Genomic DNA, 23,506 nt, shown 5'->3' with positions numbered 1-23,506 from the left:
TGGGAGCTAGGCGGTGAAGGAGGAAAGGCTCGAGACCCGCGTGTCATTTACCCCGTCTTTTTTTTTTCTTTTTTTTTTTATGGTAGCGTAAGGCGGGGACCGAGTGAACAAGTGCGCGCGAGTGTTTGCGAGACGAACACCTATGCCGTTTCGCCGAAGTGTAACGCTGATTAGCGCTGTGAGAACGGCCTCTGTCTCATTCGGTAGCCTTCAACTCGGCCCGATAAACAGCGATCACGTGAGTCGGGCAGACCGTTCTCTGCCTGGTGCGCGCGGCTTCGTGGTTTAATTGCTCCGCCGTCTTGCGGGGGGGGGGGGGGGGGGGGGGGGGGGGCAGCCGCACAGCCTTGAAATACGGCCCGACAGGGGGCCGCCGACCGAGATAAGCATCCTTGTATGCGCCAAAAACGTCGTACAGAGCACTGGCGGCGCCCTGCACAATCTTCCCGACAAGTGTACTATTACGTGCTATACTGGTATTACGTGCTATACTGGGCGCACAGGCATGCTGTGCGCGGGCGTTTCTGTGCGTAAACATTCTTCGTTCGTAACGACGCGCATTAGGTATAGCGCTAGTTTTCGAGCAACTTTGCTAATTTCTCTCGAAATGGACTCTCGCGTTAAGGTTAAGACAGCATCGACACTTGGTTTTCTTACAGGGCATCAAAAAAAAAAAAAAGTGTTCCTTGCTGCCCTATAGTTCTGCCGCTGTAAGGTATTCTTGCTAGTATTTGAATCGCCTCCTTCGGCACACAAGACTGTCAGGGGGAAAACCAGCTACTTTGGCTGCAACGTTGAGGAAATAAATTTATTTCGTCTAATTCTTGCGCTTACGACGTGTCCACGTTCGAAGGCCAGCGCCGAATGTATCCCCACTAAGACCGGCATGCGCGCGCGCACCCGCGGGGCGGGACTCTGGGGCGCGCGTGTGGCTCTATAAAAGCGTCGGCATGCGAGGTTAAAGCATATGTGCGGCCCGTACTTACATCTCTATCCATCTTTCCTGTCAACTATTCTCAGCGTTTCGCTCCTTCACGTCTTGCACAATGCGCTCGAGAGCGGCGGAGGCGAACGCCCGAGCTACGCGTGAGGCATCGACCATGCGCCTTGTGAAACTTTCCCACAGGGCTCTGAGGCGCGTTCTTATTCGGCAGGCGATGCAAACATATTGCTCGGCGCCCTCTGCGCGCCGACGACGTTCGCTTCGCGAATAAGGCTCTTTCGGGCGCATCACAACGAAAGTTTTCTCGACACGTGCCAAACAAGGCAATAGGTTGGAGATGCGGGCTTTCCTTCGCGTTGGTTTTAGTGCAGTCTCGTCAAGGGGAGAGAGCCGTGGAAACAAGCGTGCGGGATCAGAGGTCAAGAAATATAGGGCCGATGTGAGGCAGCAGCATTGAGCATTATTCCGACATATATTCTTAGAACATTAGGCGTGCCGTGCGTACGTTTATTTTACAATTGGCTTTTGCTTTTTAACTGCCTTTCTGGCCGTTTTTGCCCCTGTTCATTTAGTTTGCTTTCAGCTTGGATAGCGATGCTGACGCCTACATCCCGTCATCATTATCCTTTGCTTTTGTTTCAATTTCAGTAGTTAGGTGAGCACCACAATGTGGAAAATGAAGTCCTCCGCAGGTTAAACTTAGCGGACGTCACGAACAAGCATAAAAAAACAAAAAACAAGGACGACTTGACGCCAGGGCGTTAAGCTCAACCCGCATAAAAAGGCATGGAAGCCGCCCTCGTACGATTTTTATTGTTTGCCCTCTGGATCGCGAGCACCCTCAAAGTGCCTCAAGAGCTGCAAGCTGTGACCCGCAAAATTTTTTTACGCGCCAACACGCGTCTGGAAATGCGGCGGATCCCAGTCATCGCAACAAAATAGCGCTTCACACCCGGTGGCATACAGCCGGCACGACACGTTTAATGTGATAGATACCATCTTGGCATAACTCTCTGCTTCATACCATTCTCCCTGCGTTTCGTCCGCAGTGTGGAAATACTTGCAACTGGATGTTGACTACTCAATATCTTTGCCCACATCAGCACGCGGGTAACCGACAGCAGCATATTAATAGGGCCGCCGCTGTGTGCAATAACAAAGTGAGAGTTTCATGGCAAACGCAACCTACAGGGTACATTTTTTTTTTTGTTTTTTTTTGTTTCTGGCAGACTCTGTTACCGAAATTCTTCAAGCGCCACTCACCGCGAATAGGGAGTAAGGTTTAAATAAGGAGAGAAAGAAAGGCTATTACTTTTTTTCTTTTCGCAATCGGGCACTGGCCAGTGTTGCAATCACCACTATTGTCAACACTGCCGAGTCACTCTGGGCAGTCCCAGTTGAAAGGGGCGACTTCGCGGGGATTTTGCAAGGTGCCGAAATAAGTGAACTAAGAGATTAGGAATCGCACTTATCGCCTGGAGCGCTCTTTCGCCTTCTTTTTCCTCTTTTTCTTTTTTCAGTACTCGCGTGTGAACCTGGACGCCAGCGTCAGTTGCGTTTAACAGTTCCGTCTAATTGGGAGCGCGAAGTGTGCGATCCGCGAGGCAAATGAAGGAGCGATCACTCGCATCGATTACGTTGTGCAGCGGAAAATTACTGCCGACTTCATCGTGGCAGGAGCCAAAGGCCATGCGCGCATTACTGCCGCTGTGGGGAAAGGATAGCCCCCCTTGAAGGCGGTCGGCTATCTTACGCATCTGGGCTGAGCGAAGTCCTTCTCCGTCCCGACTGCGCAGCTGGCCGCGATAAGGCATAAGGCGATCGCCATGACTCGCATTTGCATTCTTGCTCGGGGTGCGGAAAAGGTAATGGAAAGGGGGAAAAGGGAGTCGCTGTCAGTGTCGCCGTCCCGGCGCCCTGGCTTGCGTGCTTTGCGTACCACGACGGGCCGACGAGTGGTTGGTGTTTATGTGCGTAACAAGTTGTCACCGACAAACAACCGCGGATTGTGTTTTTCTAGCTTATCTCTCCCCTCGGAATGCTGGTAATGCTGTTTTCTTTTTCGTTTACACTCATTTTCGAGTAGTGCAGCCTGATGTATCCAGGACACGCTGCAATTTTTTTTTTTTTCTCTTTTACTCAATAGGCACAACCACTCTTCATGGAGCCGTAGCGCTTAGAGATAGCAGTGGTGACGTAAACGAATGTGCGATGGGCGTTAGCAAATAATGGTTGAAAAATTGATGGCTCAATGGATACAAGTTCGAGATTAAAAATTAATCAAATGTAAAAGTTAACAGTATTTATATGTCAAGAAAAAATGGCGGATTTATAGCTGTTAAGTGTCACAGATTGGTTAGAAAAATTTAAAGGAAAATAAGCACCGGACATGGTTCAGCTACCGCTACCTCATTTCGAAGAGGGCGCTACGCGTTTCCGCCAGCGCCTAAAGATTACCGCTAAGCGCTTGATTCGCCATAAAGGCGAGACCGCGTTTTGAACGATTAGAGGCCAGCGTCAGGCTAATAGCATTCTTTGCCTAGTTGATCTGAATGTAGCCCAGTTACCTGATGCACGTCACGCGTGGTTATCGCAGACAGTACAAAATCAGGCCGGTGGCATGCAAGGAAAGCACTAATTGCTCGCTCTGAAAATTAGACCAACACTCAAAGTTAAAGGTATGACACTATTGCGGCCTGTGGTGCTTTCTGATTGCACACATGTTCATTAACATGTAGTCATAAGATAATTGTATGCGAAAAAAAAACAAACAACAACACGACCGTACGTATATGAACCCCGCTGTTCCCCAAGACTTACAGGCGTGCCAAACTTCGTCAGTTCGCATCCCGGGTAAAACGTAAAGTTCTTTAAAAATATCTTTAAACGAATCGACTTTTTTTTTAACTTATGTTATTTGAGGCATGCGGCAACTTTTAATTCGCTTACATGCGCTATTTTCATCATTTTCGTTCCACGCGTGACGTCACGTTTCATGTGGGCGCTGCGGGGGTGTTTGAAATTCCCGCGCGAGGTTGTGCGGCTGTGATGTCATGGCGCCGTCGTCCAATGAATATTTTTGGCACACGTCCAACAGCGCCGCCACCGATGACGACGACGCCGGATTTTCTGCCACAGGGAGTTCTTAAGCTAGGTATCGAGAAAAATTACTCTCCGCTAGCCGGCGTGATGGGCGCTGATGCCAGCACGACTGACTTCTTCGCAGTTTGACTGTATGCGATCAAGCACACTGAGGTCTCCCTTTCCCGTGCTCATTAGGTTCTGCCGCTACCGCTTAAGGCCCTGAGTGAATTCTCCCCGAACAGGATCTTCAGGGGCAGCAGTGTGCAGCTGCGCGTACGTGCGTGCAGCTGTGCGCTGAAATAAATTCCTCATAATTGAGCGTGCGCGTGAGCACAAAACAAAGCGTACACGAAGAGGCAGCGTCAAAGAGAGAGAGAGAGAGAGAGGAAGATAAAAAAATAAATAAAGCAGCCTGCTAGGCTTGGAAGTAAAAACAGCACCGCGGTAGCAAACGCGGTCACGTGATCGCATGAAACAGTTTCAGACTCAACGAACGGAACCCCGTATCGACTGTAATATCAATACGCTCGGAAAGAGCGAACTTCGGTCATATTTTAGTGTCATTGATAAAACAATGAGGAAGTTCTTACTCCTTTGCAGGGGAAGCGAAGTCACTTCAAAGATAAGTTGCCCTGCCACGTAACCCGAAAAGGGGTACATCGAGCGGTGCTCGGGTTGCATCAACTTTACGATACGCAAGGTGATTTTAGCGGAAAACTCGGTGGGGTCAGAATGATTTTAGTGCGCATTCTCGGCCAGCACGCGCGAACATAAAGCTGAAAAGAAACATAGAGCGGGACTAGAATAACGTGAACCCCAACCTGAAGAGCAATGTAAACACGAACCCGGAGAAAAACGCAAGTCCTAACTTATACCAAACACTTCGGACTTTCCTATATTTAAACGGACTCTAGCAAAGTGATGAACAAAATATGACACCACAGTCGGGATTCCAAACGGCGACGGCGTAAACCGATCTGGTCTGCTACCATTCGATGTCTCTCGCAGAGCGCCTTGGATATCATGGTCTCATATTTCATTCGTTGGTTCTGCGCCTTGTATGTATACGAAGACCCCATAGATTGATTGGTTAATTGGTTTTCAGAAAAGGAAAGCTGCTGTATCTGTCACACTTTCCGTGGACACCTGGATCGCGAATATTGGATTTTGAGGAAGGAAAATTCGCAGTAAATGTCTCTCTTCTCAGTGTACACCTCCAACGCGCCCTCAGGGATGGCGTTAAGAAAGAGGGGAATAATAATAATACTGATTAAATACCTCAGTGTAGTATTCATACTACCCGGGGTTTACTCGCGTGAGCGCCACCGCATTTGTCGCCGTTGTTTCGACACGCTGGACGACGCGGAGCGGCGGCGTACGACCGAGGCGACCGCACCGGCGTTCTTGTAGCACGTGCTGGCGCCGACCACTTTCTCCGGCGCGCGGCCAGCGCTGGTCGCGTCGCGCTGGTGCATTGAAAAGAAAGACGAGCGCGCTGTCGTTTGCAAATAAACGTATGAGAGAGGGAAAGTGGCTGACGAGGGAGGCTTTCCGTGGCACGGCTGCCACCATCTATCTATCTATACGTGGCGCCGCGGAATATTCTGAGCTATTCCTGCTGTGCATTTAATGCTTACATCTGCTTTCGACGATGAGATAGTCTGAGTTGTTGTTTTTATTCTTTACTGACAAAGTTTTAGACTTATGACCTCACGCTTCGGTGCTTATTTTAACGCGATAACGTTAGAGGCCCCACTCTGCAGGAAGTCCGAAGTTGGCGTGGCCGACGTTGTGAGGGAAAAATCACGAGGCAAGTAGTATTTTGCAGGTGACAAGGATCGGCACTGATTGATCGGAGGGCTGTATGACGTCACGAGACCACATGAAGTGGCCGTTTGGCAGGAGCTGCCAACTCAGACAGATGCTTTGAGATGAGAAGATGAGATGGGAACCTAACCATCCGGATCCCGAGTAGGCCCCGTAGGCACTTTCGTAGGGATTGGTTAAAAGGGTTTTTTATGTCTACGTCCGGTGGTCTTTCCCAGAATTTAGTATAGCTAATTATTCTATATTAATGAGTATGTTTGAGATAATAGTGGCACAAATAGAGGAATTAGTGAGTAGAAAAGTGCATGTAGATAAACGAGGATCCGCAAGGGAAGCCGCAGACGGGAGACATTAATGCTGTCGTGCCTTATCCTAGAAGGCGGAGTTTAAGTGTCCCCCAGTATTTATTTCAAGTTCGAGCATGTGGTTAATTGATACGGGGCGATTAACGTCCAGATGCTTCACCTAGCTTATGAGGAGCGGTGCTCAACAATTAACGAAGGCCTGGACTTCGTACTGCCTTGAAATTCCTGTTAGGAAAAGCAAGAAACTCACCTCAACCTACGTTGCCAGAAAAGATATATAAAAGACTGCTTTGGTTTATGGAGTTTAACGTCCCAAAGTGACTCAGACTGTGAGAGACGCCGTTCTGGAAGGCTCCTGAAATTTCGACCTGGGGTTCTTTAATAGGCACTGACGTCGCAGCGCACGGGGCCCTTGCTTTTCGCCTCCATTGAAATGTCGCCGCCGCGGCCGGGATTGGACACCGCATCCTTGGGCACAGTAGGCGAGCGCCCTAACTACTGAGCCACCGCAGCGGGTCAAAAAGATAAGAGAAAAAATGAAAAGACTAACCGGCGGCCTTACATCTTGTGTATTATAGCCTTTCGATCGCACCCGTCGTCGTTCCATCCAACGTTCCATCAATTTCCACCTCACGGGATTCTTTCAAGATCACCCATATTCACGCTAATTCTATTTCATTTGTCTTAATTTCGTTTTCAGCTGCATGTTTACAGAAGTGCGCTACCGCTTGGCCTCAGGGTCGGAGTTGTGGCCACGGGTTCAGCAAGAGCATGCTTATATGTTGCAACGCACAGTATTTGTCAAAAATATACAGCCCAACGGGTTTGACTGTAAACTCTGTGACGGGGTTCCTGGAAACACTCCTGGAGTACCTAAGCTAGAAAAGGGGGAGGAAGAGACAACTCGTCACCTTCGGTATTTATTTATTTATTTAATTGTACTCCATACTACAGTCCAATGCGCTGGCCCTAGCAGGAGGGGCATTACAACAAAACGAATGAACGCTATAAAGCAACTACACAACAAAAGCAGACAAATTGAGGACGCTGTTCTGGTCATCTTAACAAAAAGGACAAAATTCGTAACGCAGTGCAAGTCAAGGCTCCTTTGTCTGAATAAAAAGACGTTCCAGTTTTTTTAGGAAGTTGTTTGACTCAAAAGCAATTCGTGGCAGTTCGTTCTAGTCCTTTACTGTTTTAGGGAGCAAACTGTTCTTATAAAAGTTCGTTTTGTAAAACTTTGAGCTAGCGTGGGTTGTGTAGTATGTCTTGTTCTTCCAGAATTTAGCTAGATGAACGCAGTTCAGAAGGCTTTTTTGGCAGAAATTTAGGAAGTAATAGAAGTCGACTTATTCTTCGCCATATTTCTAACCCTGGAATCTGATATTCTTTCATAAGCATGAGAAGGAGAATCTAATGTTCTGTATTTGTCATATATGCTCTTACCGCCTTTCTCTGAATGCGTTCCTGTTTTTCCACGCGTCCTTCTTCGTCCTTCTTCCGACAGCATTGACGCATATTTCCACTGTGACCTTATACATGCATTATACTCTAAAGACTTTGCACTTACGGGAGCGTTTTTTTTTTTTTTTTTAACTTTCTTTTTAGAAAGCATAGCTTTTAAAAGACAGAAGCACATATTTTATTTGATTGTTTCACGAAAACCCTACGCTTTCGCTACCGGGGTATTGGTAATACATAAAGGGTGATAAAAATTCAAACATGGAAACAAAATATTTATGGAACATCTAACATGAGAAAGTGAGCAATAAACAAAAGTAGAAAAGCGCGGAAAACGAATAGGCAAGAAATATCAAAATGAGACGGAACAACTATACGCAAAATGAATATAAGGAAAAAATTGACGTAATACGCGTTGCTTTTTCAGTGTCAATTCCCATTCTATTGAAATTTCAAGTTTATTGTCAATCAATTTCTAATTCCAAATCCCATTTCCTCTCCCGCCAGTCCTCCTCCTCCCCATTCGACACTCCTGATAGCCTTCCCCGATCAACGACGTGGCATGTCAGTAAAACTGTATTAAAACGTCGAACTTCGCCGGGGTTTCATTTGCGTAACCGCGTGTTGGTGCCATCCCATAAAATGTTTTTTTGCCTTGTTCACCACTGTCACACTGCGCAACAATGATTTTGTTCTTTTGTTCTGCTTTCGGCTATGGAGCAACTCTAGGCATCTTTTCAATTGTGAATATCGCAAGTGTTTCATTGAATTACATGCCATCGGAAGCATAGCGCTTGGATTTTAAGGTGGCGCATTTGAATTCACAAGTATGTTATGTGTGTGAGTGTGTGTGGGAAAGAGGGGGGGGGGGGAGGGGGGTGCACGCACGCCTGTGTGCGCTAGTTACAAGATAACAAATAGACGACTGCGTCTGCTAAACCCTTAACGCATGGAAAAGTTTAGTTTTTTAGGGTAGCTCGTGCGATGGCGCTCGATTAACTTATGGTGGCATTTACTGCTGAAAGCACTTTCCTCCTAGTGGGTTTGGCGAACGTATTCTGCTGTCTTCGAACGCACTTCATGCTGTTCACGTGAAAATAGAGTCATTGTCTCTGTTCGGCGAAAATTTCTTAATAATGTCGACGTAAATCGATATTGAAGAAATAGTTTGTAGGAGGGCCGGCATCATCTGGCTCGGTTGAGCGGATGGGCGCACACTCCTGCCGCGCAGTACGCTCTAAGGCGCTGCACTTAATACTCATCATCCTCTACTCAGAGACGCTGGTAAACCAGGTCGTTTCTTCTTTCTTGAGGCAGGTCAGGACAGGAACCGACGCGCGCTTTCAGGAGATTCTATATGGCCGCCGCCCTTCGCAAATAAGCGCTTGTCCTGAACGGGCAATGACAGCGGCTTCGTCTGGCGAAAGCTATATGACTGAAACGCCTGGTGAGGAAGCAAGTCGCCTCTGCAGTACAATGTCTATCAAAAAGAGTCTGCTAGAACAAATTCAACCAGATGAATTGTATGGTGGGCACGGTATATATCAAAACTGTAACTGGCACGTTCAGCAAATTTCTCCTACCCGTGCCGTAGAGCTGCTGGGAATTTTAGCTTTTAAATAAAATTCCCTGTGCGACAAGTGAAAAAAAAAAACAAATAGTCTACCCTTCATGGCTGTTCATTCTCGGTTGTCTCTTTAACGACCTGCGATAGAGTACAGCACGGCGAAATTGTTTCGATAAATACGGCTGGCTAAAAACCAAATGGTTGCTCATCTATAGCAAGATTGTAGCTCGCTGCGTGTCATGCCCTGAAATTAAAGGCGTTGCTAGAGAGCCACTGGCAAGAATAACCGTCACTGTGAGCATTCGGATTAATCCGTGAGTAGTTCTCTCCTCTGAGAGCGATACGTGCAAACATAGGCTAGTTTAGTTTTCGTTTTTCTCCCAGTGAAAAGCGTTGCGAGCTTACGTATAAAACCTTTAAACATCTGAACCTGCTAGCGCGAACAGACGCTGTGACCATTCACTGGCCGACACTCCGTTCCCATAGGACTTGCCTCAAGATGGCAGCATTGAAGGCGGTGTCTTAGGTAGCCTACATGTTGAGCCAGCGCTGCGAGGCACCTTAGGAAGCACTGTGTACTTTGGGACTGGGGTACGAGGGTCCGCGGTGGATCTGTATACCGTTGACAGAAAGTATGCATGTCGCTCGCGCCGCTCACGACACACACAAGCCAGGTTTTGTGCGACGTGCAGAACTGCGTCCAAATTTTGCAATGCCGAGTGTCATAAAGGTTGGTGTCAGGTTTTTATCTCAGCATCGTCTCCCAGCCCCCACACATACACCAAACTGAAGTTAAATCACAATTGTGCGCAGCTGCTTTTGTGTAGGTGAAAACCTGACCAAGTTCGCCGGCGACAATACATGTGAATAAACACACCGCGTTGCTTACTTCCTGATCAAGTCAATGAAAAAAAAAAATATCACTGATACAAAAGAATACACGAGAAACTATTCTTTTTTCGTGACTAACGACCACTTAAGAATGCGGCATTTTGAATGAGCCACTAATTATTAAATTTTAATGACGCCTACTGCAGTTAGTATAGATTAGCCATATGCTTCAAATATTTAAATGTCTTTCTTTCTTTCTTTTTTATTTATCGTAATAATTTTCCCTGTCTGCGATACTGTGTTAATATTCCTTACGACGCTCAGTTAATGTTTAGACCAAGCAAAACGAGAGAAACATTTCTGGTGGTAGCGTTTTTCGTTGTGAACTGCATTTGCATTAAACTAACAACCGCACTGGCACATATACAACACTCTCCTGCAGTTTCCTATCAGCTAGAAGTCCCCGACTGTTTAAGCAGCGGTAAACATCAGGCGACACAAGCCTATTCATCCAAGGCGGTGCAGCAAAAAAAAAAAAAAAAAAAAAAAAAAAGAAATGTTGCAAGAAAGTTTCAACGAACAAGGCGTTTGTATATACATATTGTTCTGTACACGTGTTTTGGCGCTTCAGTGATATTTTACTTTACCCTATACTTAACTGCAAAAAGCTATACCGTTGATAAAGGTGGTCTGCTACAAGATCGTGGAATTCGTTTATGGCCAGGGCACAAAATGATTTCATTGCCGTTTTTTGGGACGCCTTCTTCATTCCTTCCGGCCAAACCTCGAGCACCTGTCACTGTCGCTTCGACTGCTATCACTCTCGGAAGCGAAGTCGTAGTAGTTTTGCTGTGGCCAGCGAAATTACGGACGTTCACTCTTGCGTTGCCGTACACAACGGGGCAAGCGTAAAGCTCTTCATTTGTGACTCGGCGTCGTACTGTGATTGCTCTCCATTCGACCCGCCGACTCGTTTTTGGCGCGCTATGAAAATAAAAAAAAAAAAAGAAAGAAAAAGAAAAGAGGTCCTTTACTGCGTGTCTACCTCTGATTCATCTCCGATTGACCAGTGTGTGGAGGTGGATTTATCCGACTGGAGGGCCAGCGCAACGAAACAACTTAAGCGTGACATTAGCGCTCGAAATCGTTTGCAGAAAATGGCGAAAGTAACGCACCAGGCGCTGTGTCAGCCGTAGATTGCTTAAGGCTGCGCTGTATGAGCAGCTACGCGTAAATGAAAAGAAAATTGAAACCGGTGTACGTATAGAAAAAATACCAAGAATTGACAAGCAATGTACAGTCGCGGCCTAAACATTACAGAGCATGCTTCGGTGATAAAGCACTTCTTACGCCATGCCTAACGAAAGTTAAGCAGTACTTTGTTCATATATTAGAAGATGCGAGGACTGCAAACCTGCCACCTCATGGAAATGCACGTCCATTCTGGCGTGTGGAGGACGTCACACAAGGTTTAATACATTCGTTACGCTTGCAAAATCGTAGAGAAGTCCTCGGCGTTCGTAACGCATCGACCAAACCTGGTTGTCTCGTCCGCGGCTTTGTGTGAGTAGGCAAGGTTCAGTCGAATGTGCAGAATTTGAAGGCTTCTGCGACTCTGAGAGAAGCGTTTGATCGAGCAGAGGTAAATGACTATACGCAGCTGTCCCTCGGGCCAAGATGAGGGGTGCAGTCTAGCCGGTAATGAGTGGCGCTTTCAGCTTCCCCCGTTCAGGTCGTATGCAATGCTTGGCCAGATGACCGCTTTGTTAGCTCGTGTTTCCTCACTTCGGTACTGTTCATTGTCCAAAAAAATTTAATTTCTTTAAATTCAACGCGTAATGGTCGAAATTCCTTGGTACACATGTGAAGTTCGCGTATTAACTATTAATTTGCACGTACCCCTTCAAGGACGCATGAGATGAGTGCTATGAAATATGTTTTTTTTTTTTCTAATATTGCCTTCCATTTGCTTTTGACACCTCATGCATGCGCTAGTTGTCCTCCACAAAACGTGTATTCCATCGTAGGAATATGGAAATAATTTGAATTATAACTTCCCTCAGCTCACAACTATCAAGTTGTTTTCTAATTACTGAGATCGGTACTTGATTTCAGAACACCTGAAATTCGCAGCCTCTCTGAAAGAGGGAGTGAAAAACGCATGTATTTTGAATAAGCTATGGTGAAATAAAGATTACAAAGAAGTCGAAGTAGAAAACTATCTCGAAATAGGAAATATGAAATAAGAATTTGTACATCAACGAAGGAAAAAGCAAATAAAAATAGAAACGCATTTCCCTCCTCCTCAGTTAGAAAGGTATTCCGAATTCCGTGAGCACATGCGCTAGTGCGCTCGTGGCCCAACAAATCATCATATTGTGTGACACGATGATTTCGAAACGAAACTTGTGACAAAATTTCAAACAAGGAAGCGAGATCCGTAACATTTTAGTCTATTTGTACATCGTCGAGAAACTTTTCACGACGGAGAGCGACGGCTTACACCACCGGAAGGTTTTGCCCCGTCGGGAATGGTTGCACGATCGGAACGCAAGAAAGTGGAGAACTGCTGCCGACGACAGAACGGCATTGAGTAAAAATTATGGGAGTCCCGAGCAATGAATGAGCCGCTCCCGGCAGCACCATTCAAATATAAATGAACCTTTCAGTCTAAGGATTTGGATTTCTCCGCTCGGCTGGCCCAGTTCGATACTGGGCTTTGAATGTAATATAACTGCTATACGCACGCACGTCTTTCAGGCGAAGCCGGCTGAACTGAAACAGTGGCCTCAAAGCTGACGAAGGCAGGCGACGCTCTTATTTTTGGCCGTCCGTGGGAGACCGTTCGGAGGCAACAGCGCTGAACCGAAAAGAAAGCGATAAGCCATTAGAGTATGCAATATAGCGTGCGACATTTCCCGCAGGATGTTCGCTCTCGGGAGCCCTCAGAAGAGGACGACTGTCTTGAACGCGGTGTTTCTCCGAATTGTCATCACTGTAGCGGCTCGCACGGACCCATTTGCTCTAATCACCGTCCTCTTTGCAGAAGGCAAGCATGCATATTTTCGCCGGCTGCCGAACAGTTTTGGATAGAGTGCGTGCACAAATATAGTCGTGCGCTCCTTCCGGCCGAGTGGACGCGGGAAGCGGCGTATGTCGCTGAAGTCGGTGCGCGAAGGAAGCGGCTCTGTAGGAGGAGACCGCGTGCGCCGTTGGCCGCCCCGCTCCAGCTACTGCCAAGGCCGGAGATGCTCTGGCGCATGCCGGCCAAAACGGACCCGAAGGACGACCACGCTGGCGGTCTCTGTCAAAGCCGCACATTGTTGACCCATGCCGCTACGACCTTGGTCACTCACCGTATACTACCGATTTCTGACGCGTTATTGCGCAGCGGCCGGTGGGGGCTAGCTCTTGGGACTACACCTGCTTTCGTAATTCTTTTTTTTTTCTCCCTTCTGGAACGTCTCTTCCCTTCTTACTCTGTTTTTTTGTTTCTTTTCTCTGTTCCCCCAGCCGGAAAGTAACGCATTTACTGACGAATGCTTTTACCGCTCCGTCGGACTTCCTCGCTTGTCCCGCGTCCGCGGAATAAACGCGGTTGCGCGATCCGGACTAAAGGCGGCACAACTGTCTCCGACGGAAATTGATTTACCGCCGACGCGAGCTGATGTGCCGTCGGCTTTCACGCGTCACTCTCGGTGGGCGTTTGCCGGTTCCTCTCCTGCGCCTGTTTGTGCGCTATATACACGGGCTCACGGGTCCTTCTTGCCTGAAGGAGGGCTCCCCTTTCGCCCCATCAACGTTATTATTATTATTATTTTTTTTTTTAGCCGGAAGGGCGCACGTTCAACAGGGTGGAACAAGGTGCACAGGCCATAAGTTACATGGCGGTACCGCGGCCGACCTGCCTCTCCTGTCTGTAGTATCCCCAGTAGAGCATGTATACTCCTCTCCGCGCTTACGACTGCCGGACTTACCGTCGATACGTTCCCGTTCGCCGCCGACGGCGTTAAATGTGATCAAGGTGGCGTGACTCCTCTTTCTTCTTTCTCTCTCTCTCTCTCTCTTTTTTTTTACGATCTTTTTCGCGTCCTACATTCACAAATTCTTTTTTCCCGTCCTGCATTACGTACATTTCTCGTCGGCCAGCAAGAAGAAAGCCGGAGAGTCTTCTGCCACGGCCAACCGACGGGGTCATATACTGTTATTTCTCGTTTATCGGCTCCGGCTCAGCTTTTACCTTCTAATCCTGCACGTTCCCATTGCCTCGGCCGCAAAGTCGCCACCGTGCGTCCAAGCTGTCAACGTCCCTCGCTCCCGCAGGCACGCCCTCCTCCCGACTTTTCGGTATCTGGTGTGATGGAACGAAGTTTCGATCGGCCGACTCCGTTTCGATCGCTCGCTCTGGCGCTATAAATGACGTGTCTGGGCTTCCGATGTCGTTCGTGTGCGCACTCCAGCGAGAAAAGGTCGGCGTAATTAATTACTTCCAGCGAGGCCGCGGCGCTCCGCCGACGCCTTGGCAGCTCTCGACGTGCAAAACTATTCTTCGTGACCCGAGCTCGCTGGGGAATTTTCGTACCTTACCTATATACCACATTTGTTGACGCCATATTCGTATTTTCAAACGTGCTCCTTGTCTCTATAGCTTCGTCGCGTTGCGCAAAAGGGCGGAAGATCTCTCTCTCTCTCTCTCTCTCTCTCTCTCTCTCTCTCTCTCTCTCTCTCTCTCACACACACACACACACACACACACACACACACACACACACACACACACACACACACACACACACACACACACACACACACACACACACACACACACACACACACACACACACACACACACACACACACACACACACACACAAAGAAAATATCATCCAACGTGGCATGCACACATTATTTTCCCCTTCCTTTTCTCCTCTGTGCACTTTCAGGGCTTTCCGAGGATGATCGACGGGCCTCCACAAGGGAGTGTCATATGTTATTCGAACGCGAGAAAACTGATCATCGCGTTACCGGAGCACGTGAGATCAAACGGCCAAGGTTAAATGGCGTCACGCAACACGTATGGCTTGCGCCTGTGTTCGAGACGTACCATTAACAACTTTGGCAACGCGCTTCGTTGGCCCTTAGCCCCGTAATGCCCAGGAAGTGGAAATGTGGGGTCAAACATCCCAAAGCGACACGCAGTCTATCAGGCGTACGGCGTAGGACTCCGAATTAATTTATACCGTCGCGGGTTCTTTAACGTGCGCTCACATCGCGAACCTCGATCGAACTCGCCACTTTGGGGAAAACGTCAAATTCACTTTATCATCGGCGACAGGTAAAATGAGGGATGCATGTTCCGCACTTTCAGCATTCCTCTGTTTCTCAACTTCATTCGGGAAATTAAGAGCGAAATTAGGGTGACACATGAGCGGCGCCTTTTCAAGCTATATCGTGAGTGGATCCTGGTGCCCGCCTTCCCTTGTATACATGCACTTTGTCACTCATCCTTTAATTTGTGTCTCTATTATCTCACTAATTAGCATACAGTCTTAAGTTGCCTAGTTGTGTGAAAGGCCGCCCGACATAGATACCTATACGAATGTGCCTCCGTGGAGTATAGCGTGTCTTACATATCCTCCAAGGATCCTGAAAAGTTCGGTTCCCCGTCTAATCCACCCATCTCATGAAAGTTCAGGATGGCAACTCCTGCCATGTCACGTGGCCTCGTCACGTTGCTGAATCCGGCAACCAATTAAATTAGTGTCTGGCCGTTTCACCTGCCAACTATGCCGCCTGCCAGAGCCATTTTCGCTCACAACGCCGGGTTTTCTGCAGAACGAAGCCTATAACGGTATTGCCTTAAAGAAACAAGCAAATGAAAGAAATGTGGGCCATGTCTCGAGTACACTACTATTATAAAATTAAAATAACCAAGTAAGCTGATTTATGAATACCTAATAACACACAAGCCAGCGAGTATATGCGCCATAAACCAGTACAAAAATTAAAAATTGTTTCGTCCCCAGCTGATGTAGCAGTTCTGTTAACATTCTTGGTTATTTATCGAGAGAGCTTTTGTTAATTTCGATTTGTGAGGTAATGCGAGGTTTGTGTACTCTTTTGAGAGCGGAAAGTAAACCTTCTGGTTGTTTCCACTGCATCGTACCGCACGCATGAAACGGAGAGCGCTGCAGGCTTAGAGAGGCTATGAACCACCCTGTGAGCGCGGCGATTGGACGCAAACAAGCGCATGCGCACCTGCAGCGCCGCCATTTTCATCTCTCGATATATATCGGAGAGCTCTATGGAGAGAGGAATGCCGCCGTGGGAACGGCGGCTGGAAGCAGCCGCGTTAGCGGGGCATCACTTCAGGAGGCTTACAGTGTGGGTAAGCACAGGACAGAGCTCGAGTTGGAAGGAACCGCACCAGGTAACATTTAATTTCCCGAATGGGTTCAATAAGGGCTCTTTGAGGGCGCCATTTGCTCGTATAGAGCATATTAAGAGATCCGTGCGTATTTACGGGTAAGATGTGTTCGATGGCACCTTTTGTAAAGTGTACTTCAAAGATGGCAGAAAATACACTCAAGTCGAGCTTCCCTCGAGACATAGCTTTTAACTTTGAGGAAGCTGAGAAATACTGCCAGCCATTGCTGTGAACGTATGTGTGAGGATGGTCTACCCTAATGATGCGTAGCAAAACCTTGCCTTAAAATTTCGTCCCGAGCTCGCACCGAGCAGTCGGTCTGTCGTATAGAAGACCAGAAGGGTGACTTTTTTTTTATTAACAAATACAAATATTGGAAGCCTTTCGAGGTAAGATATGGGTACATATTGATTACCGTAATGCAATCTTACACTATATGCGAAAATTGCGTTCAGATGACATTAGCCTTGCACCTTTTTTCTTTCACATTCCTTAACCGTAGCCGAAAGATTCATGCTCAGTAACTAGTGTCCTCAACTTCGCGCACACTTTCATTCGCGTTTGCCTGACACCGGTACATCCGGAATAACTGTTGTACGTGCTCACTGATGACAGTACTATCTGCAGAACACTTTTCGCTATTGTAAAAAGAGGAGGCTTTCCTCCAGACAGAGTAGACAAATGCTGAGGAAATCGATTGATTTGATTCATTTAATATACCTACCACCTATCATGTACCGTAACTTTATTAAAGCCCTTTGATTCTCTATGGACAATGCTATATAGTCGGGCACAACTCAAGTATGCAGTAACCACCACATATGATTACTCCGTGAGAGAAAGTAGTGTACTGCTGAAGCTTTTATAGTTACCTATAAAAAAAGCCATGCATCAGGCCACATTGCAAGCTCAAGTATTTTGATGCATCTGACATATTTCGTATGGCTAAATTTTAAAAACTGATTCGTTTACTCTCCGGTAGAACTTAGCCCATATTAAGCAACTGCTCATTCTTTTTTTTTTTAATTGGTATCCTATACTACAGAGTAACTAGGAAAACACTAGAAAAGCCGGACGGAAGCCTTACATCGAATGCAGACGCGGTATATCGGGCCACCGATTTAATTCGCCTTCAGCTACAGAATTGTATGTGATTTGCGAAAGCGGCCTTATGCGTGGTAACCTGCATCTGTGCATTCAGCAGATCCGCCGAAATACCCTCTCGCTTGGGCACTTCGTGACCTTTACGTGTTGTTCAAGACACGAAATTTGATCCGAGCATTTTGATAGGGTCAACAGGCCTTTTATCCGCGAATACGTCGAAGCGTTCTATGCCCTTTCGAGCAGCCCCTCAACAGCGGCAGAATATAGACAGCCAGCGACAGTCGGAACGGAAACAATAGCTACGTTGGAAGAGGGGCATAAATAACGCTTTGAAACTAGCGGCGTCCCATTCACGCTTGGGTCGAGTTTCCGCGAAACCCCGACGGAATACGAATGCAAAGTATCCGACGCCGTTGTTGCGCCCGTTGCGAGAGCGTGCATTATACACTCGGTGCCACGGATTCGCGGCTCAAGTGGCGGGTCGGCGTAGCACGGACTGCAACTGGGCGTAGCGGCAGCGATGACGAAACCCGTGGTGTCAGCGCGCGTGCAGGCCACCGAGGAGCGCGGCCTCGGACTCCGCGAGCAACGCGGCGGCACGTCGCGCCTGCGGATTGTATATGTAGGCTTGCATAACGCTCTCCCGTCGCGCCTGGCTGCGCGTGTATTCGCCGGCTCGAATTCGGAGGCCTCTCCACCGAATATAAGCGGCGCGGTAATCTACGCACGGGTAATACGCGCTGGCTTAAACATGGCGCGCATTTATTTATTTATTTTTTTTTTCGCTCACAGCCGGTCGCTGTTGCGGACATCAGCGCAAATTGGCAGGCTTCCCGCTCGGGATAAAATTTCATCGTCTGCACAGCGACACACGACAATAATTCTCTCCGTTAGGCGGCTGTATACAAGCGACAGCGTACATGTTGCGCGCGTCATCCTCGAGCTTGCTTTTTCCTACGCCGCTGCTGAACTCGTTCGTTACATGGCGCTCTTTTTTGCCTGAGCTGAACGTATAGGTCTGCGCACATCAACTGGTCGTAGCCCAGTCTTATTAGGCATATTTAGCACAGCAGAGACGTAACAGCGTAGACGCGTACCGGCTTACCAGACGCCTCCCACCCACGCGCCGCGCCCGCAACTTGGCCGCCACTGCACTTGCACAGCAGGCGTTCGGTAAACGGTATGCGTCTACGTAAGCGCGTCTCCAGTATGCCAAATCTTTCTGTTAGCACGATAACTTTAAGGGTCCCGTTTAGCGGAGAACATGTCGTTTGTCTGCGGGAGGGGTCATGGCGTCCTTTACAATTGCTTTTCTCAAAACTGTGTGTGTGTGTGTGTGTGTGTGTGTGTGTGTGTGTGTGTGTGTGTGTGTGTGTGTGTGTGTGTGTGTGTGTGTGTGTGTGTGTGTGTGTGTGTGTGTGTGTGTGTGTGTGTGTGTGTGTGTGTGTGTGTGTGTGTGTGTGTGTGTGTGTGTGTGTGTGCGCGCGCGCGCGCGCGCGCGCGCGCTCAAGGATGCGCGATCATATCCCTGTCGCGGCGGCTACTTTTCGATGGAGGCGGCAAGCAAGGCGCCCGTGTCCTGTTCGATGTCGGTGCGCGTTGAAGAACCCCAGGTGGTCGAAATTTCCGGAGCCCTCCACTGCGGCGTCCGTCATAGCCTGAGTCGCTTTGGGACGTTAAACCATATACGCCAAACCAAACCAAAATCTGCTCCCAGCTGTTTCGAATACTAGCGGACTAGCGCGGCCGTATGTGCGCGTCTGCATGGCCGCTCATACTGCACTGGCAACGCTAGATGCCCCCGTGAGCTCGGTATTCAGGGAGGTGCTGATACTGCGGATTTCATGTGCTTGTAGTGAGAGATGTATTGCTTGTACCGACAGATGTTACTGATAAGGTCATATTTACTGGATTATTGCCCTCGATCTCATGGAAGCGTTCGAACTGAGAGTTGTATTTTGGTTTCATTTTGATGCAGAAGACTGGGATACCTGAAACTGCAAGCCTGTCAGAGTCGGAAACGTAACTTTTGCGCAACCCGTAGAATGCCTACGCCCGCTCCGCAGCTGCTGCTTTCGCTTCCAAAGCTGCTTGTCACTTCCGCATTTGATGGAACGCGTTTCTCCACGTCACATACGCCGGTCAGAATTATCGCAACGTCACCTATATATTTTCGCTCTAAATATACAACGAAAGCCCAGCTGCAACTCCTCTATACAATTCCTCCCTTTTGAAAGGAGCAATTCGAAAATACGCTATAGCGAATCGCGCAGCCTCGCGTCGACCTATGAACGTACCTCTCCGCGTTTGTACTGGCGACAGCGGGTTTAGTTTGCAGTGGCGAGATCCTTCGCAGATTTCCAACGTCGGGCCCTGTAACCCTTGGCTTCAGCCTAGAGCTTATACGCCGAGCATTCACTTTCGCTCTCTGCAGCAGCCGGCGCTTTCCGCAGTCGCTGACGCGCGCCCTTCAAGGGCGGCCATCGGCTGCCTCCACGAGGCTGCGGTTCAGCTGCGAGCGGCACTTTGTGTTTGCGGTCTACAGCTGTGCCTGACTTACGTCAGCGCAGGGCGCGAGCAGCGGCACGCAGCCGGCGCGCGCGCGCGCGCGCGCGCGCGCGCTAGCATGCCGCCGATGCTCTGCTGTGCAGCCCCGTGCTTCCATTCCGGCGCAGCCGGCCCCCATACGAGGCGCCGCAGCGAAAGGCTACGCGCACTGCCCGAGCTACTCGTCAGTCCCGTGAGTACGCACCTGCCGTGCATGCGTCCCATGGGCAGCAATGCAGCGCCAATTCCACACCCACGTTGGCGTCGCGTGTTGCTACTTGTGGCAACAAGGGCAGGAAGAGCGCCGTTGTGTCAACTGCTGTTGGTGGTTCTGCATGGAGGGGCACGGGTTTCGCGCGACGTAGAATGGATGCCGCAACTCCGTGACACCTCGCCACCGAGCTGCTCTCGTGGCCACGCTAGGGGGCCGCAACGGCGGCACCTGGGCCAGCACGCAAGCTCGGGAACGGTACTACATTCAAAATGACGAGAGTAAATGAGGCACGACTAGCCATTCCCTGTACTGCTCCTGTGGAAGGCCTCGGTGTTACGCGTAACCTTTTCCCGACGCGAAGGGTTGTGTGTCATTCGCTATTGTCGGCGTTAATTGCGAGAAGCCCTGTTGGGAACCCGGCCTAAAACGTGTTAATCATTAGGCCGTTAACTCTCCGTCGAATTCATGCCTTATCTTATTCACACAGTCGCTGTGTCTTACGTAATTTGAGAACGTTTTCTGCCTATTTCAGCTTCTGCATATTCGCTCGAAATGTTGCAACTCTGTCGCACTTGTCGCAGGCGTCTTTACAGCCAGGCTTTATAGGTTTTCTCGCAAATTTTGAGGGCGATAATAATGCCGATTTTTGTGTTACTAAGATGATCGCGAAGCGCGCTGTAGGGGAAACGCTCCAGGGAAATTCTGACCACCTGGGCTTTCTCTCTGCGCATCGAAATAGAATTACGGGAATGTGTGTGTGCGTGTTTTTTTTTTTTTATTTTTTTACCGCCGCCTAAATGCAGCCGCTGCGGCTGAGAACGAACGCGCCAACTCATGAGCAAAGCGCCGTACAGCTGCCTATATAGCCACGGCGCCGGCTAATGTCTATGTAATTGTGAATAGATGGTGAGATCACTTTGTTCGGCGCATACGCTGTTATTGCGCCTGGAATAGGCTCCATATGGTGACGCCGAGCCAGAATCCGATTTGATGTCAGCTCGTTAAATGACGACGTTGATAGCCACGGAACATTACTGTTGCCACATAGGGCCATATTGGAGCCATCGCTGATGGCTCTTGCAAGTTACGTGGATCCATCCTCGCCGTCATCTTCCCTGCCTGCCTGTGGCGAGCATGGCGACTAACGAAGTTTAGATCGTGGTTTTCAATGTTTACTTTGTACACTGTTTCACAATAGCCATGAATCTAGAGAGAGAGAGAGGGAGTAGAGTGTGTGAGTTGAGTAGCTGAGTGTTTTTCCCGTCTAATAAGCAGCATGTTCGCCAGTTCAATTTAGTGAAACATTCAGCTGTGGCGCACGGGAATTATTTTGTCGTATCAAGTATCAATTAAACAAATAAATAAACAAATTCTCCTACCAAAGGTCCGATTGAGATTCACTGATTGATTTCTCTTGAACCAGAGACATGTAAATATCTGTTCTTTCATCCCAGAACTTGTTCGTGTAGCAGAAAGTTATCGTGCTAATTAGAGGACTATTCGGTAGTCGCACTTCTTGATCGCGAAATCACGAGAGTTAAAAATAATGCTCTCACTCCGCAGTTCAAGCCACAATACAAAGCGCATATATTCGTTGCCTGTTTTACTTATTATGGCGGGCGATGTTTTCAAAATGGTCTTAAAATAATTGCAATAGAAATATCTCTTCTGAAGCACTACCATTGTCTGCAAAGTACCGATAATTGTTTGGAAATAGACGCGTTAATTAGCCATGAAAAACAGACAGGGTGCCTAATTCTGGTACAAGAAGCCTCTCTAATCTAATGCTTTTGATAAAGAAAAAAAAAAAAGAGGGGGGGGGGGGACTATTTGAATTTGAAGAAATTGGTTTGGTTTGGTTAATGGGTTTAACGTCCGAAAACGGCGTGAGCTATAAGAGGCGCGGTAGTGCAGGACTCCTGAAATTTCGACCACCTGGGGTTCTTTAACGTGCACTGACATCGCACAGAACACGGGTGCCTTGATTTTCGCCTACATCGAAAAGAGGCCGCCGCGGCCGCGATTTGATCCCTCATCCTTGGGCACAGCAGTCGGGCGCCCTAACCACTGCGCCACCGCGGCAGGCGAAATCGGAGTAATCAGGACTTGCGGGGTACATGTACTGATTTGAAGGGGAAGACGCCTGGGTTGTATAGTGCAGAAATGCGATTTCAGAATACAATGTTTTTAAACCCAGACTTGGAAAATTAACTGTACGTTAAAAAAAAATAGCGAGAAAAAACAAAACTTGCAAGAAGTTTTAAAACATGCGAATATTTGCTGCGCGAGCCTTACTTCATTATTCTCAATTCGTTACCAAGGAAATGTTTCATCACATTGTATTTCTTGCACAATATCAGTTTCCGTGTAAGCAACATCTTCGAGATAGCAATTTCGGCGATTTCGATGGAAATATCAGTTGCGTAGTGCAACGCTGGGAGCTACCTCATATACTACCCAGAACAGGGGCACAACGAGGAAAGCACGAGGAGAGAAAAACACAACACAGGCGCACAATACTAATTGTAATACAAACAAAGAAACTCAAACTTCCTCTGTTGTGCTTTTCTCTCCGTGTTGCCCTCGTTACGCCGCTGCTCTGGGTATCATGCACAGACTATAGCCCCGCAAGCTGGTATTCTGAGATACCTCATATTAATTTTGGTGGTAATCAGAACGTCGTGTCACGAGCCTTGACGCCCATGAACGTGCGGTGACGTGACGCGTCATCTGTTGGAGTTGCTGCATCAGAGTGCTTTGTGGTCTCAAGAGCTGAGCCTATGGTTGAGCGGCGCCAGGCGCTATCAAAGAGGGCACAACGCTTCCACGAACGCACAGGTCTCTCTGGAAGAATGTACGGGCTCAGGTTTTCGTCGAACGTGCGAGTGTATCGGCCCAGTTTATCCTGTCGGTCTTGTTTATGCGTCTCGTCTAACTGTGTTTAAGTATTTATGACCCGCCAACTTGATTCTCTTTTAGCAGTACCGAACGCTATGCTAGTTTTGCGCTGTAGGCGGTACTCGGGTGAAGCAGCTGTTTGCACGGCTATTGGCCTTCCTAAAGGCATCCTCCTCCTCCACCCCTCCTCCTCTTCAGTTTAACAGCATTTTCTGGTCTTAAGATGCGCTGCACTCCTGGCTGTGAAGCAGAGGTGAATTCATTTATTGCCTGTCACACATTGCTTCACACGTTTGCT

At 48.3% G+C, this 23,506-nt stretch overlaps 1 protein-coding gene across 2 annotated transcripts in view; it reads left to right on the top strand.

Annotated features, from left to right (window-relative positions):
* Positions 1–23,506, top strand: part of LOC146203091 (E3 ubiquitin-protein ligase MARCHF8-like) — a 139,417-nt gene that overhangs the window by 35,462 nt on the left and 80,449 nt on the right. Inside the window, exon 1 of one of the 2 annotated variants that reach the window (XM_084588515.1) lies at positions 20,154–20,289. The exons of the other annotated variant lie outside the window; for it this stretch is intronic. The gene's annotated coding sequence lies outside the window, so the exon portion shown is untranslated. Of the gene's footprint in view, positions 1–20,153; positions 20,290–23,506 lie in introns of those variants that run through there. 2 annotated transcript variants of the gene reach the window in all.

Source organism: Amblyomma maculatum, chromosome 1 (genome assembly GCF_055883805.1).
Source record: "Amblyomma maculatum isolate TAMU_Amacu chromosome 1, ASM5588380v1, whole genome shotgun sequence".
NCBI classification, from domain to species: Eukaryota; Metazoa; Arthropoda; class Arachnida; order Ixodida; family Ixodidae; genus Amblyomma; species Amblyomma maculatum.
Note: the sequence above shows the minus strand (reverse complement) of the source record. Positions and strands in the feature narration are given on the sequence as shown.